The sequence below is a fragment of the Fukomys damarensis genome, unplaced genomic scaffold (genome assembly GCF_012274545.1).
Source record: "Fukomys damarensis isolate Sample0158 unplaced genomic scaffold, DMR_v1.0_HiC HiC_scaffold_17, whole genome shotgun sequence".
NCBI lineage: Eukaryota > Metazoa > Chordata > Mammalia > Rodentia > Bathyergidae > Fukomys > Fukomys damarensis.
In genome coordinates, this window is record NW_022900929.1 from 59,158,093 (window position 1) to 59,169,789 (window position 11,697).

An 11,697-nucleotide genomic window follows, 5' to 3' on the forward strand; every position below is an offset into this window, starting at 1 on the left:
AAACATGTACATTCCAGGGTCATTTTAATTTTGGACAAGATCCAGCAGTAGCATGGTGCCAAATATCCGTGAATGAAGGGATGAAGACACATCATGATGTTTTCATTTCACAGAAATTCCCATAAATGTAAATTACTTCAGAAAGCGGCAAGATGATGGGATAAGTGTGTTCAAATCAAGGGGAAGTTTTGGAGGGGGATTAATAGCAATGTGTATTTTACTGTAATAATTTCAAAAATTGAAACATTCACTGTAGCTTTCTTTTAAAATTGTTTTTGCTGGTACATGTTTGCAATACATAATGAATATAATCATTATGTGACATAACACATCTTAATCCTTTTTTATCATACCTTGTATGAGAGAAAGCATATAATATTTGTCTTTCTGAGTCTAGTACATTTTGTTTAACCTGAAGATTTCCAGTTCCATCTAGTTCCCTACAGATGAAATGATTTTATTCTTTTTCATGGCTGAATAATGCTCCATTGTGTTTTTACATACCACAATTTTTAATCCATTTATCTGTCAACAGGCACCTAAACTGGTTAGAATTTATTGTGAATTGACCAGCCCCTTTTTACTTATGTCCTCTGTTTCTAATTTTTGTCCTTTGGATTCACAAAGTAACTGTCATTCATTTATTCACCATTCTTTCAATATACCTTTAGCCAAGCACTAGGCTACAAATCTTCTAGGGTCATGTGTTGATACAGTAGTCCCTTTGTCCCAAATGCACTAAGACCTTAATTTTCTCCAAGAAAATGATGCCTTTTCTTTGATCCTATGGATCTTGCACATAGTTACATTCAGATAACTTTATATTAATTGCAAATATATATAAATACAAACACACACAGTACATACAGGTATACAAGTGTATACACGTATGCAATCTATATGTACTCACACTTATTTATAGACTCACATACAGATATGAATCAGTATCTATATTAATAATCCAAATAAAGTACATAGTAAAAACTGGATAGAGTCTGTATTATCCACACAAACATCATTTTTAACCCATGTTATAAACTGCATAAGGGATGATGACAATTACTATTCTTTATAATCACTCTGGACATTTAGTATCAATGCAAAGACACTGGTCAATAAAGGCAATATGAGTGTGAGCTCTGGAGCCACAACTTTTGGCCTTGGGTTTGACTCAACTGTGTGAAAGCAGTTTACCCCACATGGGAAACTCATGGTACAAAAGGTGAGGAAATTAATGTATAATTATGGAAGTGAGTTGGTTGCAAGTTGTCTGATTTAATGCCTTGATGTAGACCCAGGGCTACACTGGACTGCAGAGGGACAGAGAATCCCTTATTTAGAGATGTACTCACAGAAGGAATCTTACCAAAGCATGTGACCCACTGGCAAAGGAATTCACTCAGTAAATTCCTATAACCAAATAATTCATGTTAGAGGTCAAAGATGCTGTGAACTAAGTTCACGGGCTATCTACTCCCAGAGCATAAGTTCTATTTGGAAGTGTATCAACTTTTTGTGTCCACTCACCAATTAGTATACTATTTCAAAATTAATTTCTGGGGGTGCCCCCTAGTGGTACCAGAGCTAAATGCAACTGAAGAATTGTCCTACCACTGCCCAGATACCCAAATGTTGGACTAGGGCAGATACCCAAATGTTGGACTAGGGCAGTGGTGGAAAACATACATCACACATGCCACAGTGGGCTGTTTGTATCACTGAAAGCTCTACAAGATTCTTCACTGACTAGGGTATTTTGTAGGTTACATATTATAGTCTGATTTAGTAGTCTTTCATTTATAGGGAAAGTATTGTAATATCTTAGTCTGAGACTTAGGGAAGTGTTAGAAACAAAATAACAATCATATGAAGTGCTTTATGATCATTATCCCATTACACTTTTACATGAAATAAATACTATTATTTCTACTCTATAGAAAAGGACAAGGAAACTCAGAAAAGTTAAGCAAGAGTTATAAGAACACATGTATACTGGACCTGGAAACCTCACTCTTCAACACTGTGCTTTGGCTTCTCTGGGAAACTTTATTCTACCTCTCTGGGTCTATTGCTCCTTCCTTGACTGTGTCTCTGCCGTGGGCTGAATGCCTCTGCACAGATTCTGGTTCATTTCTGGAAGGAACCAAAAATGCTGATTTTTGAGTACAGGAATAGCTAAGCCAGTATTTGTAGCTCCCTTTGTCATTCACAATCCGCTGCACTAGTTTTTAAGTGCCTTTAATTTAACTAATTAAAACACACGGTAAATGAATAGATATTGAGCTTTCTGGATTGAATTAATCAAAGCCAACACGAATGTCATGAACATCCAGAGGTACAGTATTTCCAGATCATTTTGACAAAGTCCTTACATAGAGTATATTACTATCACTGAATAATTAAAAGCTTACTATTTCCCTATCTATCTTTCCATCTCCTAGAAAACCACTAGTTGGATAAATTAAGTAGAATCCAAAACACTTGAAAAATAATGCCAAGGACTTAGTTTCTGAACTTGTCTGTCTCCCTTTGGTATTTCAACCAGTTCTATGACCTTAGATATTATTCAGATGCTGAATGATCTCCCATTCATCCAGTCACAAACATCTGCACTTGCATAATCATGTTCCCTCCCACAGTATTGTCTAGGTCAGCTAATGGTAACTCCATCTATCTACTTACTCAAGCCAGAAACTTTGAATTTATACTTGAATTATTTTGTTCCTTTCTATCATCTTGACTCTATCATACCTGAGTCAGTACAATAGTTTCCTCATTCGTCTTCCTATAGTTTATACTCAAAGCAATTCCAGAATGATCCTATTAAAATAAAATGTGATCATGGTATTCCTCTACTTTCAATCACCCAGGGTCTTCCCATCTCCTCGGGGTAAAACCAGAGTCCTTGAAGAGGCACAAGCACTCTTCCTGCCCTCCTGCATCCTGCCTTTCATTCAGCCCGTACTCTTTCTTCGCTCTACTTCCTTTTGATCTTCCGGCCTTCTTCTGTTCTTTGGGCCAGGCGCACCCCACTATGATGTCTTTATTCGTGTTAAGTCCTCTCCCCTACATGTCCTCATGGCTCACTGCTGGTCTTCTTCATGTCTTTGCACAATGTTCTCTTTTCAATGGGGCTCAGTCCCACTTCTCTTTTATTGGCAGCATACTCACAAGAGTAGGACCCTTTTCCTGCCTGCTGCATTTCTCTTTGTAGAATTTACTCCTTCAAGCATTTTTCCCCATTTTTACCTACTTAATTGATTTACTTCCTGTTGGTTCCACTAAGTCAGGACAAGGCAAGACTTTTTGTCTGTGTTGGTTATTAATTTATCCTCAGGGCCAAATGCAGTACCTGACACAGAATAGATATTCAGTAAATATTTGTTGAATGAACAGACAACTGCATTATGTTCCCACTGATTTTGGCTGATGCTGTTTTGAGTAGAAAATTATATCTGGCATTTTGAATTATTCTAAGATCAATCTCTTTTACTTTCCTATCTTATGTAGTTTTTTTGATAGTTTCTAGACTTCACAAAGGAGGCTACTAATGAAGAATATAAATTTTGGGTATCCAATCTGAAAATCTTGAGTAAACTTAAAGAAATGGCAAGCAAGGAAGCCAATACTTCATGAGAATCACAATCCCTTATCAGCAACCAAGCTGTGGTATCAAAGGTCATTACTGCTCTCAACTCCCGCCCACCCCATCCTTCTTCCATGCCAACAGAGCTGAATTCTAGTATTCACACCTTTGGGGCCACAGGCTCAGGAAAGGGGAAATCTCTCCACCCTGGTATGATGGGTTGAACACTCGATCTTATTCTCCTGGCCAATACTCATATGAGATATGAACAGGAAATTTATTCCTAGCCAAAGAAACTTAAGCGGGTTTTTGAGAAAGGCTTTTCATTCTTTTTGAAAAATAGGATTTTGGGGTTTTACCTACCTGCAGAGAGATTCTGAATTGGTGAGAGGGGATTCTGATTTTGAGCGGAGGTTTGGAAATTTAAAACCCATTCCCTAATTCTGATGCAAAAGTTGCAGGAATTACTCACTTAAAAGCAGAAACAAATATTTCCCTGTCAGGTGAGTGACAAAGGGCTACTCTTACTCAGATACCTCTCTGTAGGAAGCAAGGCAAAGGACTTGGGGTCGTTGTCAGGTAATTCTCCCAGGAACTTCATGAGATCATCTTCACTTTCCTCTGTATCTTTGACATGCCCATTGTTGGCTTAAAGCCACAGATATTCTAACAGCCACCATCACTGAAGGGGTAACCTGTCACATCCCCCACACCTGCCTGACTAGAGGGCTTTGTTGCTTTGAGGGCTACTTGTTGGTTTCCTGTTTTATTTATTTAAAAACAACAAAGACAAATACTAAATGGATTATCATCTCGCCCATATGTTCTCAAAAGAAACTGATACTGTATTCCAGCAATGTGTATCAAGAGCTAGCAGAAATCTTGGTTGTCATACAGCATGCTTTCACTATTTAAACACTAGAATAAATTCAAATGAGAACAATTGTGTTCTGCTAACAGTTTTGCACTTTGCAGAACAGGTACAACAGGAAGTAGCCTCTGCTGTAAAGTAAGCAGGACTACTCCTAGAGCTGTGTAAGCTGAAGAATGTAGGAAAATCAGGAAAATCCTTCCTTATGCTCAATAGAGTAAACCCATAGAGAGGCCAGGCTTCTCTGGTGTTCTGCAGGTGATTGATATGTAGAGAAGTAAAAATCACAGGGTATCTGCCAAGAAATTTAGTTTCTAATTGATTATGTAGTTGAAGAAAAAAGACTAAATTACCCACTAATCTTTATGTTCATCCATACCAAAATCACTGTTTGGGGAGCTTTTGTTCCAATGATTTCCACATTTCTCATATACAATTTGTACGTTTTCAGGATCGTTCGCTTATTTGCCAGCAGGCATTTATTGAACACAATTGACTACATGTGTGGTACAGGTGAGCAACAGCACATCTAATCTGGTCACTGAAATACCAAACACACTTTGATTTTATCAAGTCCAGAGGCTGGAGAGAATCAGTCACAACATTTTATTAAGCTGAGTAGTTTTGTTTCTGAAGCAGGAAAGGGATAACCACATATTTTTTCTCATTTTTTGAGAACACAGAGTAGGGAAGATGATAATTATTTTTTCAGGCAAAAAAGTAAGTTTCTGAAGACTAATTTGAAGCCCACCTTTGGAGTTTGACTTTTTCTCTCCTGTAAATTCATCCTTTCATTCATTCAACAAATAGTTGAGTATCTTCTTTATGGCAGCCAGGGCACTCTTGGTCAGGTCTAGAATGTGAACAAGTCAGACACATTTCTCATACTCACAGAACCTACTGTTGGGTGACTCAGATAATGCCAGCCAACAAATAAATTAATAAAGCGATGCCAGAACAATATCAATAATTCTTGGGGGAATGCAAAGCAAAACCACAGTGAAATGGCTACAAATAAAAAACAAACAGGCAAACAAAAACCTATAGGAACACAAACCTAGGTGGCACTGGTCAATCTCTTGATGGAATCAGTAGTAGGCATATGATACCAAGTGCCAGGATAACATGGCACACTGTTTTATAATAAGTGTCTTTTAAAAAGTAGAAGGAATATACTCTAAAATAATGATAAAAATATAGTGTAAGCAACACATAACCAGTAAGAGTCATTTATTTTCCTTTTCAAGTATTGTATATGGTACATAACTGTTCATGCCATACTTTCATACAGCTGGCATTTCAGTAGGTTTGTTTATAGGAGCATCGGCACAACCATATGAGTAATTTACTGCTCTATGACCTCACAATGCTAGTGTCACTGGGTAATAGGATATTTTTCAGCTCCATTATAATCTTATGATTCTACTATTATAAATGTGGTCTAACTGCATTTGTATGATCATGTTCATAACAGCCAAAAGGTGAAAATAATCAAATAATAAAATATGGTATAGTCCCACAAGGAGGTATTATTCAGCTTTAGGAAGAAATTCAATTCTTTTCTGTCACAAGCTCCAACACGAGGGAACTTTGTAGATATTATGCAAATTGAAATAAGTCAGATTCAAAAGGACAAAAATTGTGATTCCACTTACATGAAGTACTGAGAGTAATCAAATTTAGAGAAAGTAGAATGGACATTGTTAGAGGCTGGGCCAGAGGAGTGGAGAGTTTCAGCTTCGGAAGATGCAAAAGTTCTGGAGATGGATGGTCTGATGGTTTCATACCCCAGGTACTAAAGTACATAGTCAAGAATGGTTAAAATGGTAAATTTTACATTATGTATACTTTAATATAATTTTTAAAATGATACCAAAATGTAAACAGTTATAAGAAAACCAATCAAGAGGGTAAGTGGTTACTATGGGAGAAAAAAGAAGATACTGATTCTGACCGAGTTGCTAGGGCAAACCTCACTGAGAAAATACCTGCTGAGCAATGGGGTTTTGTGTTTAGAAGAAGTTGTAGTCATAGATTACAAGAGAATATACTTAATACAGGACACATAATTTATAAGACTATTTTATAATATTCAACCCAAAAGTCAAACGCAGAGGAGTGCAAGAGATCTGTCCTTGCACTAGAGACCCGAAGGATCCAGCTGAGGGCCTGGATCCGCAAGCAACGCCCCTCACAAGTCTAGCTGAAGGCCTAGAACCCGAGGCAATGTCCTGCATGAGTCCAGCCAGAGGCCTAGAGCTCCCAGCAATGTCTCATGCAAGTCTATATCAAGGATATGCTCCCGGAGGGCCCAAAGGCCAGCAGTAGTGGAAACTACAAAGTCTGTGCCAGTGATCCCCAGACTGAGGGATCTATACTGGAGCCAGGAAGTGACAAGGTGAAGATCAGAGCTCTCCAAAAGAAAGCAGTCGCCATCCCCAGGGATAGCGAGGACCTAAGCTCCACTGTGGAAGAGAACAGTAGAGTTCATATCAGGAAAACCAGCCTTAGCAAGTTACTCCAGGAAAATCAACAGTATACAATCTTCCCCTCCAGTTCTCTTTTTATGACATTGGCAGCAATCCTCAGGTGGGTCTTCCACTCCCAGAACCACAGTGACTCAGGTCAGCTGGACATTCCAAGTTGATCATTAGTTAATCTACCACAGAAGACATACAATCAACTGGAAGAAGAAGGAGTTTTTTTTCTTTTTTCTTTTTTTTTTTTGGAGACAGGGTCTCACTATGTAGTTGAGACTGACCAGGAACTCAGCATGTAGCCCAGGCTGGTCTCAGACTCACAGCAATCCTCCTGCCTCAGCCTCCCAAGTGCTGGGATTACAGGCGTGCGCCACCACGTCCGAGGCTGAGGGAAAATTTTTAAATGACCTCTAGGAATAAATGACTATATCTTGAGAGAATTCCAGTTAGAAGTTTATAAAAGTGCTTTGTTTCATACAAAGAGGATGAAAAAACTTGATTTTCAGTAGTCTCTTGAATGTTCTAAAAATTTATTTCAAAAATATTTTATGTTTTTAGATTCCTCCTTCTTGCTAAAGGGAATTGCATCCATACTAGCACTGTAAAGACACTGAAAATCTAAAACTGATAGAGCAATACTATACAAAAAGTCAGGCCCTTGCCTTGCCTCCATGTCCCCCCTCCCACAAATGCTTTATCCCAGAAATGTAAATTTGTGCTTCTGGGCAGGACAATGCATCAAAATGTTTTCTGACTGTTTGAACTGTGTAACTTCTCAGGAATGTTCTGTTAAGCTCTGCCCCGTCACAAGAATGTTCTGTTAAACTCTGCTCCCCTATAAGAATGTTGTTAGGCTCCACCCACACCCCCAATATTCTGTTAAGTGGTGCTCCCTTACAAGAACGTTTTGTTAAGCTCTGCCCCCTTTTAACAATGTTCTGTAACTCCACCCCACTGCCTCCGTGAGCATGCTCACCTATCCTGTAGATCCCTGTATGAGGAGGTTCTCATTTCTGGTAGAGTGCTCAGACTTTGAGTACAAACTCCTCTGAGCCCACCAGTGTAATAAAGGTTTTTCTCCACCTCTTTGAGTGACCATGGTATCCTTGAGTCTTCAAATTGTAACGCGGTAACACTTGGCTGTGCCTCAGAGCCCTTCCCCTTGCCGCAACATTTGGTTCCCAGACCAGGAATCCAAATGAGCTGGCCCTTTCAGCCACCTGTTTGGAGCTGGAGAGTGGCTGCCAGGAGCCCCTTCTGAATGAAATGGCACACTTCCACCCAGTTTGATGGTTCCTCCTTCACTGAGTGAGGGTAACTGCTTCTCCTGATCGGACTTGGGAGAAGTAGACTAAAAACCCCTTCGGGACTTCAGGACTTCAGGATCTAGTAAAGCCCGGGGCCTGACTGAGGCCTGTCCCACCTCTTGCAGTCTCAAGCCAGAGTCTTTGGTCAAGGAAGGAATGTTTGCGCCTCTGAGGGACTGGTGAATGTGTACGTGTAAACAGGTGTGGTCCTCCACGACTGTTCTGTGTGGCTCCACGGCTTTGGCTTCGGAGTCTGATTGGATCCTACTGCGTGGCTCTGTGGCAGCATAGTACAGCATAACAGAGACTCAGCTCCTGTGATGGGAAGCTGACCAAGTGGGGGTTACCCGTGCACCTCAGCCAAAATGCACCTAAGCTCCTGTGAGGGATGTGGCCAGGCAGATACTTGTGTGGCCTCCTTCAGAGGCTCTCATCCTTTGTCTGTTGTGCCACCATTCAGGAGCACTACATACACCATGGGTGACAATCATAGTAAACCCACGGTCCTAGACTACATGGTCAAAAATTTCAAGAAGGGATTTAGTAGAAAATATGGAGTTAGACTGAAGCCCCCAAAAGGTTGCAGGACTTCTATGAAATAGATTGGCCCCAGTTTGATATAGGATGGCTCTCTGAAGGAATTCTGGATGTTCAGACGGTGCATGCAGTCTGGACAGTCTGGAGAGTTGTTATTGACAAACCAAGCCAGAATGATCAGGTCCCCTATATTCTTGGCTAGAGGTTGTCCAGACTTTAGTCCCTTGGGTCCAATTTTGATTCTGCGTTGGTAGGAAGGGCAGAATCAGGATTTCGTAGCCCAAAGCAATGGCCACCTCTCTGAGACCTCAGAAAGGCCAATTAATTAAGGCCCACTAGAAGAAGATCCCTGCCACTGCGTTATGCCCCAGAGCTGCCATCTACACTTACTCCACCAGCTCCAACTCTTTCTGAGAGCCTGCCACTTTCAAAATCCCTGCCGCCAATCTCACCCGGTAGCCCATCTTCAGGCCTGCTGCCTACTCAAGCAGCCAGCCCTCTTCAAAATCCTCCAATAGGCTCATCTCCATCTCCAGCCAGCCCTTCTCTTAATCTGCCTCTTCTGGCTCCAACCTCCAGTCCCTCTGGCATCCCACATGATGATGAGATTGCTTCCCCTGAGACACCTCTTGTCAGATGTCTGTGGTCAGCTCAAACCTCAGCTATCCAGCTGCCTGTCTGTGAGACCAGACCTTTGCCCCACACCCTGGATGAAGGCACTGTCCAGCCTGGTCCTTGCACTCTCTGCTACCAGTCATTTACCACAACTGATTTTCTGAGTTGGAATCAACACACTCTGCCTTACTCTGAAGGTTCCACCAAGATCAACGATCACCCCTCTCAGGGGGAATATGGGGGCCTATCAGACTGGCCCTCTGCATCATCTCCCCCAGTTTGGCCTCCATTGCAGCCTCCCATTTTGACTTGATGGAACCGCTTTCCCCAGAGTTGTCCCCCTACATTCCCATTGACTGTGGGACACTGAATGTGGGGCCCCCTTTGCCCCAGTAGGGACAGTACATCCTCTCTCAACCCCCTATCCTCCCCTGTACACTCCAGAAACAGTGACAGGGTCATTCCTATTCCAGAAGTTGGAGGAAGGGGAAGGGGACCTGCCCCTCTCAGGATACCCTTAGTCATGGATGTTCTCACAACTCGAGGCCAGCCAGTTAGTGTTGCAAGAAGGCACCAGCTCCCATGGTACCTTCCTGGTCCATCAGAGTGAAATGAGATGGGGCTAATACGTCCTCACTTTCAGTTTTTAGAGCAAGGCCAAGCACTTGCACATGTCACTGAACAAGGAGAGTCAGTGCTGGATCCAGCACTTGGGCTTCCAGTCCATTTTTGATGTGCTTACATATTTCCGGGTACATCTCATCCCTTTGGAGTCTGGAGGCTCCAGAGGTACTGCCCTTGTCAGCTATGTGACCTCCCAATGGCAGCAGGGCCAGGAGCAGGCTGAGAGCCACGCAGGAGTGTGTGAGAAGATTGGTGTTATCCTGATGCCTCTTCCACCTTCCTCACACCGGGGAGAGGTATAGAATGTTCATCGAGGCCCTGAAATATCTACAGGGTCAGGCCCCTCAGGAATCCATGGGCCTTGTAGAAGGGGAAAAGGCTACAGCTCCTGATACCAAGCCATTCTGGGACTCTTACACCCTTGACAAACAAGCCCCTTTCACAGGATTTTTAGAAGCCGTATTCAGAGGGGTGTGCTGGGGTCAAAAAATCAACAAACATTTCAAAAATGGCCTCAGTGACTAAAAAACCAGATGACCCACCTGGTGACTTTTACAAGTGACTCTGTGAGGCATTCCACATCTTCACCCCTATTTGATCCCATGGTTCTTGAAATTCAGTTGATGGTTAATGATGCCTTAATAGACTGGTCCACTTGGGAGACGAGAGACCTTATTCAAAAACCTGGACCACCATGCAAGCGGGGAAACCGATCACAGGTCCCCTTGCATCCAGACCAATGTACATAATATGCAAAGAGATTGGACACAGGTAAAGCAAGTGCCCTGATTAAAAGTGGGTCACACCTAGTCAGAAGCCCTCCAGTCATGCCAGCCCTCAATACCAACCTAAGCTACTGGTGCCTAACCTGACTGGGCTTGCAGAGATTGAAACTGAATAAGAAAATTCAGTCTCCCTGACTCTGGCCCCTGGGCACCTATGGTCACTGTGATAGTTAGGGGACAAAGCAGTAACCTTTATGGTGTTTATGGGGACTGAACATTCTGTGGTGACCATCCTGGTAGCCCCCTTCACCAACAGGAACATCACCATCATGAGGGCAACTGGAGTTCAGATGGCATGGCTGTTTTGCTAAGCATGGACCCGTCAATTGGAGGAACATGAAGTGGTCCGTGAGTTCCTTTATTTGTCTGAGTGCCATGTCCCTCTCCTAGGAAGAAACCTGCTGACTAAACTCAGGGTGCAAATAACATTTACCCACAAGGGACCTGCTAACCTGACCCTAAATGCACAAAAAAGACTGCTATTGTCTGTAACTGTCCCCAGAGAGGACAAAAGAAGGAAATTGCACACTGTAGATCAGCAAAACAATAAACCCCTCAAAGTTGCTAGAGACATTTTCAGATGTGTGGGCTGAAAAGTCCTCACCTGAGATGGCCAGGAACCAGCCCCTAATCCTGGTAGAATTTAAGTCAGGGAAAAGCCTGTCAGACTGAGACAATACATCACATCCAAAGAGGCATGACTCAGGATCCAGGAACACATCAGCTGGTTGAGGGTTGCAGGGATCCTAAAGTGGAGTGTCAGTTCTTGAAACTCACCAGTGCTGCCAGTTAAAAATGAGAATCAAGACTTGCCATGTAAAGATACATGATCCCAACAATGAATGTAACTGTACTGTATCCCTAAATGTACCAATAAACTCAATAAAAAAAA

General features: G+C 42.0%; 1 protein-coding gene and 1 pseudogene across 1 annotated transcript in view; one reads left to right on the top strand and one right to left on the bottom strand.

Moving 5' to 3' along the window:
- Positions 1-11,697, bottom strand: part of Slc25a21 (solute carrier family 25 member 21) — a 474,275-nt gene that overhangs the window by 56,113 nt on the left and 406,465 nt on the right. The window lies entirely within an intron of this gene.
- On the top strand, positions 6,733-10,342 carry LOC109118307 (annotated as a pseudogene).